Genomic DNA, 18430 nt, shown 5'->3' with positions numbered 1-18430 from the left:
GGTCAGATAAACTAGGATATAATAACAAAAGGACTCATTATGCAGTTTTTGGAGAGGTAGCAATATAATACAATTACCAGGATATATAGTTAAGTTAAAAAAAAAGGCATGGAGCAGAATATTGCATGAAGTATATGAACCTTTGTGTAAAAAAGTTTGGGAAAGTAGAATATATATTTTATTTGCTGGCATCTGAAAAAAAAAGACAAGAAATATACAAAACTAATAAAGGTAGTCATACATGATGGAAAGGAGAAATGGGAAAAATAAGGACAGATTGGAAGAGAATCTTGTCAGTATACACCTTGTGACTTTTTTTTTGTTTGTGAACCATGAAAATGCATTTTTTATTAAAAAATGATAAATAAGACTTAAAAAACATATTGAATGTGAGAGACATGGAGACCACAAGAACAGATTCTCCAGGATGAAAATAAAGCATGAAGACAACACGAAAACCTCTCAAAACTGAGAGGTAAGAAAAGAACCAAGAGAATGAAATGTGTCAGGGTAGTTAGAGAATGTCTAGGAGGAAAAGAAGATCATTAGTATTTTCAAATGCTGCCAAAAGAATGTGGATTATGAGACCTAAAGAGAACAAAGAGAACAAGGTAGAGGTCACCAATGACAAGCATTTTCCTTCCTATAGATAACACTGTTGGTGGCACAGTGCATCTACCTGCCTGTGTTGCCATTAGCATTTAAATGTTTGCCACATAGCAGCAAAGATTCTTCAGAACTAGTCACTAGATCCTGGTCTCCCTTCATTATTTTTATTAAAAATGACCCATTTTAAAGTTAAAAAAAACAAACAGTAAACCTGACAGATTAGAAAATAATTCTTATAAATAGTAAAATCTAACATTCATTTCAGCCTTTTCTTAAAAATAAAAAATAAAAGCCTATTTGGTATAAGAAAAAGTATTTTACATGAATGTTTTCTCCTGAAACTGCAGTTTTTTAGGAATAAAAAATAAACATTTTGGTGGAATGCTGAGGTCAGAAAGTTGAAACTAACTTTAAGGTAAAATTACCCCTTGAAAAGTGAATTTTATCCTTGCATATAGTTGATTAAAGTAAGATATAAGTATTGGGGATTTGATGATGCTCTGGAATTTTAAAAGTGTAAACTAAAAAAAAAAAAATGAATCACTGAATCCATTTTTTTTCTGAAAATTTTCAGAAATTTATAAGCAACCAAAATTTTTAAGGAATTTATAAGCTACCAAAAAAAGTAATTTGGATTCTTTAGTTGAATGACCTATGATTTTTTAATGCTACTATTGTTTTGTTGTAGCTGTTTTTAATTTTTAGTCTTTAAAACTATTCAGTTTTTTTGTGGGGAGAGAACATTTCCCTTTGAAACCATAATCTTGCTAAATATATGCTCTCTCTTCAACATGTTTTGTAAATGGTGAAAGCATTCACTAACTAGAAAAGGTGATACATAAAGGATTTCTTAATTAAGTAAAGTTTCCTAGATAATTCTCCTGTTACATCAAAGTAAACTAAAGCTTTCCCAAACTCAATCTCCAAAGGCAGGAAGTCATGGAATCGTGAAAATATTTGCATAATATTTACATTTGAATTGTTAATTTTATTTTGATTGTATTTTTAATTTTAAGTTAACTTTCTAAAAAATTTATTAAGTATAATAATTTTTGCATTTTAAAAAATGCTTTGTTGTTATGCCTGCTCCCCACTTAGATCCTCAAGTTCAAAGCTGTTTGGAACAGTTTGAAATTAACTGATCTGATCAACTGATTAGTCCTCAGATGTGAGTACCTCTTAATGGTTGAATTACTACCCTTTCTAGAGCAGCTGATACATGGTTTGCCTGACAGAAAAGACAAATGTTTGAAATCGATTTAGAAAGATTTGGGTATCATATAAACCATGGGTGGGAGATACAGTTTTCTTTCTTTCTTTCTTTTTTTTTGGAAACAGACTTTAATTCAAAATCATGGGAAGCCATGCTTAAGTGCAGACCTTCAGATGACATTAAAGCAGAATGAATAAGGTGGGAGGACTTCTGGGAAGTAGATACACTTTTCCCTATTCTTTCCACTAAATAAAACTAAACCCCTGGACAACATATATGAAGCAAACAGTAACACCTCCCCAAGCAGTATAGGTAGAGACTACATGGCCTAGAGCGCCACACTCAACCAGAAGTAGGGAAATTTCTGACCACTCCTCATTTCTCCACCAGGAAGGCTTTAGAGCAGGAATAGTGGAAAGTCATGACTTTCATCAAGGAGTAATGAGATTTCCCCACCTACTCTGTGTGAGTGGAAGCCATGTGGGAGGCAGTAAGGAGGCACTCCAACCCCCGCCAGCCAGGAGGGTATCAGTGGAGACATAGTGGAGAGCCAGAATGCTGACCCACACCCAGCAGTAATGGAGTATAATGAAGCATATTGCCCATATTAATTGTGAAAGCAAGGTGAGTGAAGAACTGAATTTCTATCCCAACATGGCAGTAATAAGGCAGCACTCTCATTTTCCTGTTAGAGCACTGCCAGAGAAGTCAGCTGAAAGAAAAGTTTTAAGAAAAATTTACTCATGATATAACACCCAACATGTCAATGATTCCGTTGAAAATTACTTGTTTTACTAAGAACCCAGAAGATATCAAACTGAAGGAAAAACGACAATGAATAGATGCCAACACAGAGATGAAAGAGATGTTAGAATTACTTGACAAAGATTTTAAAGCAATCATGAAAAAATGCTTTAATGAGCAATTATAAGCACACATGAAACAATGAAAAAAATAAAGACACAGCAAAGAAACAAACTCTTGGAAATAAGTAGACAATATAAACAAGAAGCAGATGGAAATTTTAGAACTGAAAAATATAATAAAAACTCTAAACTGAAATTAAAAATTCAGTGGATGTACTCAATAACAGAATAAAAGGCAAAAGGAAAGAATTACTAAACTTAATGACGGAACAATACAAATGACCTAAATTCTGAAGAGCAGAGAGAAAATAGACAGGAAAAGGAAAATGAACAGAGCCTCAGGGATCTATAAGACTCTAAAAAATTGATGTTCATGCCATTAGAGTTTCAGAAGGAGAGGAGAAAGAGGTAAGGTTAAAAACTTCTCAAAGAAATCATGGCTAAAGATTTCCAGAATTTGACAAAAGACATAAGCCTGAAGATTCAAAAAACTAAGCAAACCCCACATAAAATAAACTCAAAGGACTTCACGCCAAGACATATCGTAATAAACTTCTGAAACTAAAGACAAAAAAATCTTGATAATATCAGGTGAGAAATTACACCTTACCTATAGAGGGGAAAAAATTGAATGGCAAAATTTATTGTCAAAAATCATGGAGGCAAGAAAAAAGTTGCACAACCGTAATAGCTAAAACAATTTTGAAAAGGATACAGTGGAAGAAAGCATTCTACTTGATTTCCAGACTTATTATATAGCTACAGTAATGAAGACACATGTAATTGGCAAAGAAATAGAGACACAGATTAATTGACTAGAATACAGAACTCAGAAATAGACCCACACAAATATGCCCAATTGATTTTGACAAAGGGGCAAAAACCTTCAATGGAGTCAAAATAGGCTTTTCAACAAGTGGTGCTGGGGAAATTCAACATACCTTGTTTAAAAAAATAAACCTTTACCTAAGTCTCACTCCTTATACAAATAAAAACTGAAAATGGGTCACATAATTGAATGTGAAATATAAAATTATAAATTTTTAGAAAAAACAGAAGAAAATCTTCCTGATCTATGTCTAAGTAAAGAGTGTTTTTGACTTGACAGCAAAATCACAATTCATATAAGCAAACATTGATTAGACTTTATAAAAAATAAAGACTTTTTTTAAATGTGAAAGACCCTGTTAAAAGAATGAAAAGACAAGCTACAGATTAGGAGAAAATATTTGCAAAACCATCTGAGGCGGGAGAAAGGATGGTAAATATTTGAAAATCATCTGGTAAAGGATAATTATTTAGAATACTTAAAGAACTCTGAAAACTCAACATTTAAAAGAATGCCATTCGAAAATGGACAAAACTGGAAAAAGAGTATGCAGATGGAAAGTAAGCACATGAAAAGATGTTCAACATCATTAACCATTAGAGAAATACAAATTAAACCACAATAAGATATTACTATGCACGTATCAAAGTAGCTAAATAAAATAATTAGTGACAACACCAAATGCTGAAGAGGATGTGGAAAACCAGATCACTCATTCATTGCTGGTAGGAATGTAAAGTGGTACAGGGATCATGAAAAATAGTTTGGCAGTGTCTTAAAATACTGAACATGCAGCTACCATATGACCCAGCAATTACACTCTGGAACATGTATCCTAGAGAAATAAAAACATGCTTACCCAGAAATCTATGCACAACTGCTTATAGTTTTCTTTTAATAACCTGAAACTGGACACAACTTTAATGTCCTTCATCAGTTGAATAGTTAAACTAACTTGGTATGTCCCTACCATGGAATATTAGTTAGCAATAAAAAGAAACAAACCATTGACATATGTAACAACTTGGATGAATCTCCAGATAATTATGCTAAATGAAAAAACCCAATCCCAAGATTTCACATATATAAATTATTGAACTGACAAAGTTATAAAAATGGAAAAAGATTAGCTTTTTTCAAGGGCTAAGAAGAGGTGGTGATGGAGGGTAAGTGGATATGGCTATAAAAGGGCAATATGAGGCACCCTTGTATCGATGAAAACATCTGTATCTTAACTAAATCAACTTCAAAATACTGGCTGTTATATTTTACTACAGTTTAAGACATTACTTGCCAGGCCTGGTGGCTCACGCTTGTAATCCCAGCCCTTTGGGAAGCCAAGGCAGGTGGATCTCAAGGTCAGGTGTTCCAGACCAGCCTGACCAACATGATGAAACCCTGTCTCTACTAAAAATACAAAAATTAGCCGGGCATGGTGGTGTGCGCCTGTAATCCCAGGTACTCGGGAGGCTGAGGCAGGAGAATTACTTGAACCAGGGAGGCAGAGGTTGAGCTGAGATTGCACCATTGCACTCTAGCCTGAGTGACAGAGGGAGACTCCATCTCAAAAAAAATAAAGGAAAAAAATTTTAAATAGACATTACCATTGTGGAATAGCTAGATAAAGGACACAGGAGTTATTGCTACGTTATTTCTTACAACTGCATGTGAATCTATAATCATCTCAAAATGAAAAGTTTAATTTAAAAAAGAAGAGAGTTCCTGCCTGGCTGCCTCCAAACTGGGACATTAGCTTTTTCCAGCCTTTGTACTTGAATTGAATCATCAGCTCATCCTGAGTCTTGAGCCTGCTGGCTGTCATACTGGAACTACATCTTAGGCTTTCCTGGGTTTTCAACTGATCAGCTCACTCTGGTGATCTTGGGAATTGTCTGCCTCCATAACTGGGAAAGTCTAACCGCAGCATTCTGGAGGTCAGCCTGTCTGCATGCAGACTATCCAGAAAGGAAACTTGTTAAGTTGGTATAAGATCTTAAAAAGGAAACAATATTCCACTGAATATTCACCAACAAAAGGAAAACATCTATTTAACAGAAGGTCCAAGGTATTGTGGGAACAGAGACCTAGACCCTCCATTGCACTGATAGGCTACAAGGCCTAGAGGCACAAAACACTCACCTCCTCCACAAATAACCAAAATAGTGAGTAGATAATCACATGTTGAATAGAGGACCCAAGAGAGAACATTAGAATTCAACAGAGAAGTGATGGAAAACACATAAGGCAGGAAAGGAGAGGGAAGCAAGGCAGCAGCCTTGCTGGGATCAGCTGAGTGCCTGGAGAAGCTTCCCATGTGGGGAAAGGGTAAAATATATCATCCCCAGAAGTCCACCTTTACACTGTGAATTCCTGCAATCCTAGCCTTGGGAGGGCCTCTCGACCACTGAGGGTGCTGAAACTAGTATAGGGAGCTGCCTGGAAAATGTTTAATGGCATTGCTTTAAAGAAGAAGTTCACTCTGGGTCCCAAACACTCCTCAAAACACAAGCACCTGCAGTATGGTACCATTTTGAGAGCCCAACCCCACCTACTGCATCCTGTCCTGGGACCCAACAACCCCTGAATCTCCACATCCCTGGAGCCTCACTGATATTCCCTTGTGTCTACCCAGAGGGCTGCAGCAGTGCAATGCCAGTTGGAACCAGGAGTATGATAGGGAACCCAGCACTCTAGCCCAAACAGTATCCTACACTCTGGGTAACAGGTGATGAAGTACAGCAGGGAGGCTGTCCCTGAGTCAAAGGGAACCAAAGTATGTGCTCCCAGAGCCACAGAGTCACCTGTCTGGGACTGCTGCCATTGACAGCTACACTGCCCCCATCAGCAGCAGGGCCCTGCCTTCTTGCACATGCTCTAAAGACAGGCTCTCTTTGCCCACTGTGACCACTTTGAGCATACTGCATGGGGGCCTGAGGATAGCCCCACTGTGCCCACCACCGCCTGTGCCTATGTGCACTGCCAGGGGGCCTGAGGACAGGTTTGCCAGCCTGTCAATGCTCTTCACTTGTCAGTGCCCAAGCACACTATTTGTGGGTCTGGGTGTTACCCTACCCCACTGGTCACATTGAGTGAACATGCATACCACCAGAGAGCTCAACAATAGGCACAGAACACTTGCTGCCAGCAGCCAAACATACTATGCAGAGGCCTGGGGTTTGCGCTGCTCCATTCACCACTGTTGGCATCTGTGTATTCCTATGGGAATCTGAGGATGGGCCCACCTAGCCTACCACCACTACCATTGCTGGCAGCCACCTGCATGTACCACCTGGGGGTCTCACCCAAAGAAATCTTCTCCAATGCACATTATGTTCAAATTGTCAAAAGTCAGACAATGAATGAATTCTAAAAGCAGCAAGAGTAAATTTTCTAGTCACATATAAAGGAAACCACATTAGACTAACAGCAGATTCCTTAGCAGAAACGTTATGGGCCAGGAGATAATGGAATAATATATTCAAAGTGCTAAAGAAAAAAAAAACCTGTCAGTCAATCATACTATACCCAAGAAAGTTACCCTTCAAAAATGAAGGAGAAATAAAGTGTTTCCCAGACAAGGAAAAACTGAGGGAATTCATCACCACTGGATTAGCCCTGCAAGAAATGCTTAACCTGCAAGCAAAAGAACAATATCTACCATCAATAAAACACATGAAAGTATGAAACTCACTGGTAAAGCAAATGCATAAATGCAGAAGAGAAAGAACTCAAATGTTACCACAACAGAAAAGCACTGAACTGCAATGATAAACAATAAGAGAGAAAGAAAGGAACATAGGATATATAAAAAACCAGAAAGCAATTAACAAAATAACAGGAATAAGTCCTCAGATATCAATATTAACCCTGCATGTAAACAGATTAAACTTTTCACGTAAAAGATATAGACCAGCTGAATGGATGTAAGAGAAAACAAAAAGCATGACCCAACAGTATGCTGTCTACAAACAAACAAATCTCAGTACATCTGTAAAGACACATATAAACTAAAAGTAAAGGAATGCAAAAAGATATTCCATGCAAACAGAAACCAAAACTGAGCAGGAGTAACTACACTTATATCAGATAAGAGATACTTTAAGTCAAAAACAGTAAAAGGGGCAGAAAAGATGATTACATAGTTATAAAGGTATAAATTTAGCAGAAGCATATAAAAATTGTAAATATATATGCACCCAACACTGGAGCACTCAGATATATAAAGCAAATATTATTAGACTGAAAAAAAAAGAGATAGACTCTATTCTCAGCATTCACCCCATTGTTAGCATTAGACAGATCATCTACACAGAAAAGCAACAAAGAAATATTGGATTTAAACTGCACTTTAGACCAATGGACCTAACAGATATTTACAGAATATTTTATCAAACAGCTGCAGAATACAAATTCTACTCATCAGCACATGGAACACTCTAGTTTAGACCACAATGTTAGGCCACAAAACAAGTCTTTAAAATTTTTGAAAATCAATATCATATCAAGTATCTTATCATACCACAATGAAATATAATTAGAAGTCAGTAACAAGGGAAACTTTGGAAACTATACATACATGTACGTGAAACAGAACTATGCGAAATTGAGACTAAAAAGCATACAAAAGATCAACAAAATGAAAAGTGTTCTTTTTGAAGATGTAAACAAAATTGATAAGCTGCTAGCTGAACTAAGAAAAAAGGAAAGACCCAAATCAACCAAAGGAAAAAACAAACAAACAAACAAAAAAGGAGACATAGCAACTGATACCACAGAAATATAAAAGACCATCAGAGGCTATTATGAACAGCTATGTGATAAGAAACTGGAAAATCTGTAGGAGATGAATAAATTCCTGGACACATATAGCCCAGCAAGATTAAATCAGAAAGAAATAGAAAACCTAAACAAATCAGTAATGAATAATGAGGTTGAATTAGTAATAAAAAGTCTCCCCAGGATGGGATGACTTTGCGGCCAAATTCTACCAAACTTATAAAGAAGAACTGACATGAATTCTCTTGAAACTATCCAAAAAAACTGAAGAGAAAAGAACTATTCCTAACTCATTTTATGAGGCCAGCATTACCCATATACCAAAACCAGAGATACAACAAAAAAAGAGAGAATGCTACAATTCAATATTCTTGTTTATCATGGACACAAAAATCCCCAGCAAATGCTAGCAAATCAAATCCAACAGCACATCAAAAAGAAAATACGCAATTGTCAAGTGGAATTTATACTAGGAATGCAAAGATGGCTCAACATACACAAATCAATGAATATGATACATCAACAGAATGAAGGACAAAAACCTTATCATTTCAATAGACAGAAAAATTATTTGGCAAAATGCAATGTCTCTTCATAATGATAAAAGAAAAACTCTCAAAAAACTAGCCATAGAAAGCGAATACCTCAACATAATAAAGGCCATATATGACAAGCCCACAGCTAACATCATACTGAATGGAGAAAAGCTGAAATCCTTTCTTCTAAGAACTGGAACAAGACAAGGATGCCCATTTTCACCACTCCTATTCAACATACTACTGGAAATCCTAGCTAGATCAATGAAGCAACAGAAAGAAATAAAAGGCATCCAAATTGGAAAAGTAGAAGTTACACTGTCCCTCTTTGCAGAAGACATAATTTTGTATTGAGAAAAAACTAAAAACACCACCAAAAACCACTTAGATCTGATAAAAAAAATTCAGTAAAGTTGCAGGATACAAAATCACACAAAATCAGTAGCATTTCTACACACCAGTAATAAGCTGGCTGAAAAAGAAATCAAGAAGTCAATCCCATTTATAATAGCTATAAAAAGTAAAATACAAGGCCTAGGAATAAATTTAACCAAGAAAGTAAAAAACTTGGTTGGGCACAATTGCTCATGCTTGTATTCCCAGCTCTTTGAAAGGCTGAGTGGGGAGGATCACTTGAGGCCAGGAGTTCAAGACCAGCCTGGGAAACATAGTGAGACTCCATCTCTTCAAAAATGTTTTTTTAAAAAAATTTTTACAAGGAAAACTATATAACACTGATGAAAAAATTGAAGAAGACACAAACAAATGAGAAGACATTCCATCCTCATGGATTAGAAAAATTAATAATGTTAAAATTAGAATACTACCCAAAGCAATCTACAAATTAAATACGATCCCTTTCAAGATACCAATTATAATTTTCACAGAAATAAATAGAGAAACAATACTAAAATGTGCATGGAAGCAAAAAAGAGCCCAAACAGACAAAGCAATCAGAACCAAAAGGAACAAAGCTGGAGGCATCACATTACCTGACTTCAAAATATATTACAAGGCTACAGTAACCAAAACAGCATGGTATTGGAATAAAAGCAGACACACAGACCAATGGAATAGATTGGAGAACCCAGAAATAAATTCAATTATTTACAGCCAAATGATTTTCAACAAAGGCACCAAGAACACATACGAGGGAAAGGACGCTTTCTTCAATAAATGGTGCTGGAAAAAAATGAATCTCCATATGCAGAAGAATAAAATTTAGTTCCTTTCTCTCAACATATAAAAAGTAAATTCAAAATGAATTAAAGATTTAAATGTAAAACCTATAATTATAAATGTATTAGAAGAAAACATAGGGGAACTCTTCAGGATATTTGTCCAGTCAAGACTTTAAAAGTTAGCTAACAAAAACAAAAATAGACAAATGGGACTATATTGAACTGAACTTCTGCACAGCAAAGGAAACAGTTAACAGAGTGAAGAGACACCCTGTTGAATGGGACAAAATATTTGCGAACTATTCATCTGACGGGACCAATATCTAAAATATACAAGGAACTCAAAACAACTCACCAACAATAAAAATCAAATAATTTCACTAAAATGTGGGCAAAAATCAGAATAGATGTTTCTCAAAAGAAAACATACAAATGGCCAACAGGTATATGAAAAAAATTTTCAACATCACTAAACATCAGGGAAATACAAATCAAAACCACAGAGAGATATCATCCTACTCAGTTAGAATGGCTATTCTAGAAAGACAAAATACAATAGTTGCTGGTGGTAATATGGAGGTAAGGGAACTCTTATGCATTGATGACAATGTAAATTAGTACAATGATTATGGAATACAGTGTGGCGATTTCTCAAGAAAACTAAAAATAGAACTATCATATGACCTAGCAATCCCACTACTGGGTATTTATCCAAAGGAAAGAAAATCAGTGTATCAAAGGGATACCTCCCTGCCACTCATATGTTTATTGCAGCACTGCGCACAATAGCAAAGATATGGAATCAACCTAAGTGTCTATCAATGGATGAATGGATAAAGAAAATGTGGTATATATACATAATGTAATACCATGAGGCCATTAAAAAAATAAAATTCTATTTGCAGCAACATGAATTGAACTGCAGGTCATCATATTAAGTGAAATAAGCCAGGCACAGAAAGACAAATATTGCAATGTTCTTACTCATATGTGTGAGCTAAAAAAGTTGATCTTGCCAAAGTAGAGAGTAGAATGATAGTTACCAGAGGCTGAGAGGATGTATATGTGAAGGAGTGAGAGGATGAAGAGAGGTTGGTTAACAGGTACATTCAATTAGTTAGAAGGAATAAGTTCTAACGTTTGATAACAGAATAGCATGACTATAGTGAACAACAATGTATTGTATATTTCAAAATAGCTAGAAGAGAGGACTTAAAATGTTCACAACAAATAGAAATCATAAATATTTGAGGTGATGGACATCCTAAATAACCTGATTTGACCTTTACATATTGCATGCATGTAACAAAGCATCACATGTACCCCATAAATGTTTGTACATATTGTGTATCTATAAAAATAAAAATAGAGATCAAAAAAGAGAAGAAAGCATACTAAAACATAAGCAAAACAAAACAGAGTGAAAAGAGTTTTCTTAGAATCTTCCAGCTTGGAAAATAATAATTTTTTAAATCACTTGCCACCTGATTTCTCTATACAGATCATGGAGAATCTACAGATAGACTCTGCAAGATGTATCATCTTTCCTTCTAGGATTGTGCTGTCTTGCCTCGTGATGGGACTCATTGAGTTCTGTTTCTGAACACACTAACAATTTTTCTGGATTAAAATTTTGACTTGTTCTTTTAGCACTGCAAGCAAGCTGCTTGGGCTTCCTAGTATTCCAGCATCTTGCTTGTAAAACAGCTAACAACACGGCCAAATCCATTAGAGCATACCCTTATCAACCTCCTGAGTTTATTGATATTTACATTTATGATACAGACAAGTTTTTTGAGAGCCTCTTTTTCTGCTGCCTGGTGTTTGCTTTCATAGAGAGAGGCCAGACAATTGAGAGGGAAGGAGGCAGCACTTGTGCTAGATTTATTGGCACAGCACACTGAAGAGCAAACACACCACCAAATAGAGGATATTGATAAGGAGACTAAATTCATTTGAAATCACTAAAACTCAGTTAGGGGCATATTGTATTAAGTGAAATGCCATTATTGAAGGGCCAAGGGAAAGACTGTATGCCAAGTCATGAGAGCTTTTAAGCTCACTGGAAGGCAGCCATTGCACCCACACACTACATTTGATGGTTTGGAAGAAGAGATAATTTCTGCATAGATCATAAAGGGACTTAAATCTCTCAGTCGCTAGGAGCACAGGCATGAGCTGAATTGTCCCCAAGTGAGAGTGTACGAGAGAGGATCCCCATGCAGTAAAAGCATACACTAAGCAAGTACAAATTCCAGCTTTCCATAAAGGCATTCTTTCCCCATGATTGTGGCACAATGGTGTATTAAAAAATTCCACACTAAAGAGCATCATTTGATTCTGTGATTTGTGTGTGCATGTATGTGTGTGTGTGTGTGTTTGTGTAAAGCATCTCACTCTTTGTAGAGAAGATGACAGAACTCTGGCTTACTTAATGTATTTTAACCATTTTTAAATGGAAAGTTCCTCCAACTAACGTAAGTTCCTGCCCAGGCCATAAGAACAACTTGGGGTCTATTCTGGTTGCAGGAGAGAGGTTGCTACCTGCCACAAGTAAACGAGTAGATTCATAAAGCCTGTTTTCTCCTAAGCAGCCTCCTAGCACTTCTCTGAAGGTTGTTTGAGGTTTCCTCTCTTGATGTCTCTCATGCTGCCCTTGCACTGTTAATCCTAGTGAGCAAGGACGGGTGGTAAACAGGAGTCAATTCCAGTGATGTGTATAAATCTTGTTCAGGTTATTCAGACTAAGGCAGCCCCTTATCTAACAAGCAACAGAGCAGACTTTGGAAAACACTTTTCACCTGTGACAATAGCGGCCCAGTTTTGTCCTCGTCAACAATGAAATAAATGTAATATCTCATGTCAGCTAACTCCATGTCTTATTTATGCCAAATTCTTCTGGGTTCAGCATTTTAAGACAGCCTTTGCATTAGGATTTTATTCTAGCACAGACTCCTAGAATAGCACTGTTCTGCAAAGAGAGAAGATATTTTAAGTAAAATTTTATAATGACCAGAATAGAAATGAATTGTTGTCTTTGCTGTGCTATCTCACCTGACTGTTTATAAAGTAAGAAGAATGTTGGCAAATCAGGAGACATCATACTTCGAACCTTTGATAATAAGTACATTGAAAACTATCAGAGTTGTGCTGAAACACTACGAAATAATTCCAACAGTCACAAACAGAACAATGGCTAGTTGGAGGAAGATTAAGGGTTATTTATTGGCCATTGAGGGCTTCCACCTAAAATTAAACTTTTTGGAGGGCATGCATTTGAATGTAAGGTCCTAAAAGGAATATGAACACAATAAAAAATGCTCATATTTACAAGAAACACATATTCCCTTCTCTGTGGTCAAAAATGCATATGGCTGGCCTTTTGGCAACATGATCATATTTTTTCTTGATACAGTCAAAGCACAAAAATGAGCTTCATTCTACTGAACTAATCTGCATATGGCAAAATAATTAAAAATTGCAAATGTTTGTAAGATTATCAGACATGCTTTGCCAGCATGTGTTTTCGTATATCAAACTATCAAATGAACCAATTTTGAAACAACCAAATTCACATTATTTAATTACGAAGCTTTAATTGAAGGAAGTAGAGGTCCTGAAAATTAAAAACAAGAAAAAAAGCTTATCGGTATTTGTATTTATCGCTCTGATATACACTCTATATAAGACCTGAATGGTCTTGCACCATTCCCACCTGATGATATCTCTCTCCTGGCAAAACTCTTCAATTATTGCCCAGTTTCTCCAGAATAAAGGCTATGCTACTGTGAATGGCAACACTGCATATCTATCAGTCTGGCCTCTGTCTAGGTCTGCCACCTTATTTCTAGATTTTTCTTTGTTACTTTTTATGGTTCAGCAACACTAAACAACTTATTCCCCAAACATGCCATGTTCTCTTGGCATCTGCATTTTCTGTTTTGCCTGTTCCCATTACTCAATTGGCAAACTTCTATTTATTATTTTAAACCTGAGCCTCAATGTAACTCCCTCTTGGAAGCCTTCCTTAATATACCTAGCAGACTATTCTTCGACTGTGATGTGGCCCTATTTTATTTTGTGTATACACACATTATTGTCATTACAAATACTTGTCAACATATCTGGTTCTTAAGGGCAGAAACTATGTAATTTCTTCCTTGTTTCTTCAGTGGATACTATAGTATTTTATATATGTGCGGTCTTAAAGAGTCAGTGAATAAATGAATCAATCCATACATGAGTTAATGAATGAAAGTAGCTGTAGAGAATACATTTGTAGTTTTAAACACATTGCAGTGCGTGAACCCGGGAGGCACAGCTTGCAGTGAGCCGAGATCGCGCCACTGCACTCCAGCCTGGGCGACAGAGCATGTCTCCGTCTCAAAACAAAACAAAACAAAACAAAACAAAAATTGCAGCAAAACAGATGTTAAAAAAGAAAAGGTACGTTCCCAATTCCTCTCTTTTTGTGATTTGCAATATCATTTAGGGAGTCCTAGAGCTGGACTTCCCAGAGCTGGTGGTATGATGGTTTTCCTTACCACAGTGAACCACGCTGAAATTTTCTCAGAGGCACAATATTTCTCTACTCCTCATCTTCTCCCTCCTCCTTCTCCTCCTCCTTATAATCAATATATACATAATCAAAATTGTACTCTTGTTCAGAATCTGCTCATTCACAAAAATAAAATTAAATAAACTCTTATACCTAACCATTCATGGCTCAAAGAAAAACACTGTTTCCCATGTCAAGAAAAACCAGCTTGCAGAAGCAAAATAAATATTAGCCTTATCGCAGAGCCAAAGTGATACACATGTCCAGATATGTGCTGTTTTTAGCTTTTAAAATAAGCAAGGTACTATTTTGACATGATGGCTTAATACTTGAGTATTCCAAATTTTACCCTGAGAAGAGATCCGTGTCTGGCCAAGGGAATGTGTCCTATGGCAAAAGGATGAGAACATGCTGGGGTTTTCTAATGCCTTTTTCACATTCTTACAGGCAGAGTATCATGGTCCCCATTTAAGAATACCATTTATTTAAATATTTCCTTAATAATGATGCCCTCAAACACAGTATTCACACCTACCTCACAGCAGTATTGGTAGATACACTGAATACTATTTACAAAAGGTATAATTTCTTTCTTAGAAGGAGTTGTATTAAAAATTAAAAATGTTAAGGATGTAGTTGAGCAATACCATATTAATAACTCCAGTGTCCAGAGAATGAAGTGTGCTAGATACTTGAATTTTCTAGTTAATAGAGTGTTGTACTTTCTAAGAGAGCAGATTAGGAGGGTAGGCTTGAACTTAAACTACTTAGGTTCAAAACTGAGCTCTGCCACTTCCTAGCTGTGCAAGCTTGGGCAACTTTATTCCCTTCTCTGGAACCTCAGAGTCTCCATTTTTTGAAAAAAAGAATCATGATGATATATATCTCCAGTGCTGTGCCAAGTCATATTCGAGCCTGAAGCAAAAAAGAAAATGGTGTGCTACTACACACACTATAAAATATCCTCTAATATTTTTAATCAAGTGGAAAAAGAAAAAGTTAGTAAGTTCCACAATCAGAAAAGCATGTCAATATTTAAAGCTTTGCATTGTCCAATCTGTTCACAGCCATTGTCAACCCTTATAAATTTACCCTGTGGGGTGTGCAATGATCCCCCAGGGCCAGAACCTTGGGCTGGTTGAATATTACTGTTCAATTGCACGATAATACAGGATCACAAGAGACAATAACCTATCTTTATGTTAAATTCTGATAATTTATTCGTTATGAATTTTTGTTTTTATTTTTATTTTAAAAAATATTTTATTAAAATATGATTTATTCTGCTTACTGAGATTTTTGGTATCCACTTTAATTTTGTGCACTAACCTCACCTGAGTTGTGACTGTGTCTAGCTCATGTGTTGTTTTGAGGATGAAATGAAATAATTATTGTAAAGACCTTAGCAGTAGGCCTGACACATACTTAGTGCCCAGTAGTGTTGTTAATTAACATTGTTCTTGAAAAGGTAATAGGCATAGGAAGTATAGGTTTTGACCCTTTTTGCCCTTTGTGGGATAATCTTCCCAATATGTCAGTGTTATCCCTTAATTCTCTTGAGTCCTATTAACTTATAACCACCAAACTAACCACATTAATTCGTTTTAGGACCCATTGGATATCCTTTAAACAGAGTAGTTACTGTACAAATACCTTAATTTCTGCCTTTCGTCTTTCTGAACAAACTTACCATTTGGATTGAGGAGGTTGGTTGATTTGGTTCAACACTGAAGTTCATGCTTTCTTACCGAATTGGTCATTTGTATGGTTTGGTTGAATAGCCAGTCAGTCATAACACTTAAGCCAGGTATTTGTGCAGATTAAGTGCTAAAGCTAAGGCCCATGTTGTGAGGCTAAGTAAAGGTAGGCTCCTAGAAAATATAGCTAATTGAAGACTGATCTCTCCAAACACATTATTCTTTGTGTTTTCACAAAGTAACATCTGTGACAGTTCTGCCATGATCTGAATGTCTGTGACCCCTGTAAGCAATGCCCTCTGCTGCCTTCTGAAATTAATCCACCTGATCAGATTATGATGCTGATTGTGATGTGACACATGAGATATTTAAAAAGTGTTTCCAATAGCAACCTTGTCAAAATACATTTGCCCTCTCAAAAAAGGAATACAACGACTGCATGGCTGGTTCCAACATACACAAAATGCATGGTAAATAACCAAGAAATAAGCAAAAACAAGAGGAGACTTAGCTGATGTGATTTTAAGTGAGTGATATTTTGGAAGGGGTTAAGCATTCTTACAACTAATATATGACTGAGAAGATTCAACTTCAGTAACTGCATAAGAATATTATAAACCAAGCCCACACAATATTAAAATTAGTTAAAATATATGCAAAATTTATGAGAGAATGTCAGGTGTAATACTTGATAAAGTAAGCTTAATGCTTAAGAAATTTATCTTCAGGCTGAAAAGCCAACTCTTGCAATTCTGAGTGAGAGTATAATTTTAGAAACTCTTTTCTGTAAAGTCATTCTTTTATTAATGAGATCAGCTCTAGGTGAGCTGAAAGTGGTAACTTCCTAAAGCATCCAGGAGGACAAACAAGACCCTCAAAAGCACTGGGACATCAGTAGTACCTGTTAAAAAAATACTGGGGAAAAAATATGTCCTCAAAATTTGTGTCTGTTCAGTCATATTTCTTTTGTTGTTTGGAATATTGCTGAAGCTTGTGAAAAATAAAAGTTTGGGGGCTGACAGAGGCTCTGTGTTATCTTAGACTTTTCTTCTTCACTCTGGGTGTGTCACATTGTTACACTGGGTGACACCTTTATTATCAGGCCAGAATTCAGTGTAAATATACCACCAGAAAGTCCAGAGAGTGGACTTCCATTGGCTAATTAGTCACATACTACAGCTCCCAGCTGAAATAATGCTGTGGATGAAAGAAGAGAAAAATCTGCTTATTGCACCATCTCTCTGCAGGATAACTCAATCTCTTCTTTGTAATCCAAACACTTTTATTCACAAAGCAGGCAAGTATAAACTCAATCAGCCAGGGTAAATTATTGACAGCCAAACACTGTTGAAGCATCCAGCAAAAGTTAGAAAAGAACGTCAGACATGTTTAAGCTTGTGAAATCACATCATGTTTAGGAACACTAGTCATTTTTAGATGACCTTAATCTCTAGGCTTTTGGCATGCTGCCCAAGAGCTGGGATTTGCTGTGTATATCCTTCTCAAGGGCCTGGCTGGGTAAGAAGTTTCTAGGAATTCAGGACTTTTCATGCACCAAGAATTTGAAAACTGTCACTTCACAAATATCTCAATTCCTGATTTTTGTCTCTAATGCACACAGCATTTCTGAACAAGCATGGCATTCTGAAACTAAGTTGGATTTAAAGAAATATCTAAGTGACTTATTTTATACTTGCCACAACTCTTTTGAGTCACTTCTTCAATTCTGCAACTCAATATCAAAAACAATAATAAAAACAAAAGAAGAATGTAATGGTTTGGTTAACATTTAATGTAACAGCTAAACTTCTTCCTGGCATTATAGAGCGGTTGGATAAAGGATTACCACTATTGTAGAATGATGTTCCCAGCAACACAGCATGAGGAAATACTTGAGTTGGTAATCCTGCCTAAAATATTCAAATAGGGCCAATTAACTTGTTCATAGCTGCTTTACATGTCTTATTACCTCACATAATTGTTTTAAAAGCTATCTTACCAAAGAATAGCATTAGTTCAATATTAATTTCCCTTGCTCTGAAGTCAACTGTTTTTCTTCTTTCACTGTGTCATGTCTCTGTCCTACTCCTCCCTTTCCATTTTTCTTTTACTTTCAACTTCTCCAAACATTTTTTACTAGATATGATTTTATACAGGTTTTATTT

General features: G+C 36.0%; 1 long non-coding RNA gene across 3 annotated transcripts in view; it reads right to left on the bottom strand.

Annotated features, from left to right (window-relative positions):
• Positions 1-16556, bottom strand: part of LOC109025656 (uncharacterized) — a 147805-nt gene extending 131249 nt beyond the window's left edge. For all 3 annotated transcript variants that reach the window (XR_008677254.1, XR_008677253.2, XR_008677255.1), the window contains exons 1-2: positions 16259-16556; positions 14555-14634 (exon numbers count right to left, since the gene is read on the bottom strand). This is a non-coding gene — a long non-coding RNA (uncharacterized lncRNA). The remainder of the gene's footprint in view (positions 1-14554; positions 14635-16258) is intronic.
• Positions 16557-18430: the final 1874 nt, after the last annotated feature.

This window comes from Gorilla gorilla, chromosome 12 (assembly GCF_029281585.2).
Source record: "Gorilla gorilla gorilla isolate KB3781 chromosome 12, NHGRI_mGorGor1-v2.1_pri, whole genome shotgun sequence".
Taxonomy (NCBI): Eukaryota; Metazoa; Chordata; class Mammalia; order Primates; family Hominidae; genus Gorilla; species Gorilla gorilla.
Note: the sequence above shows the minus strand (reverse complement) of the source record. Positions and strands in the feature narration are given on the sequence as shown.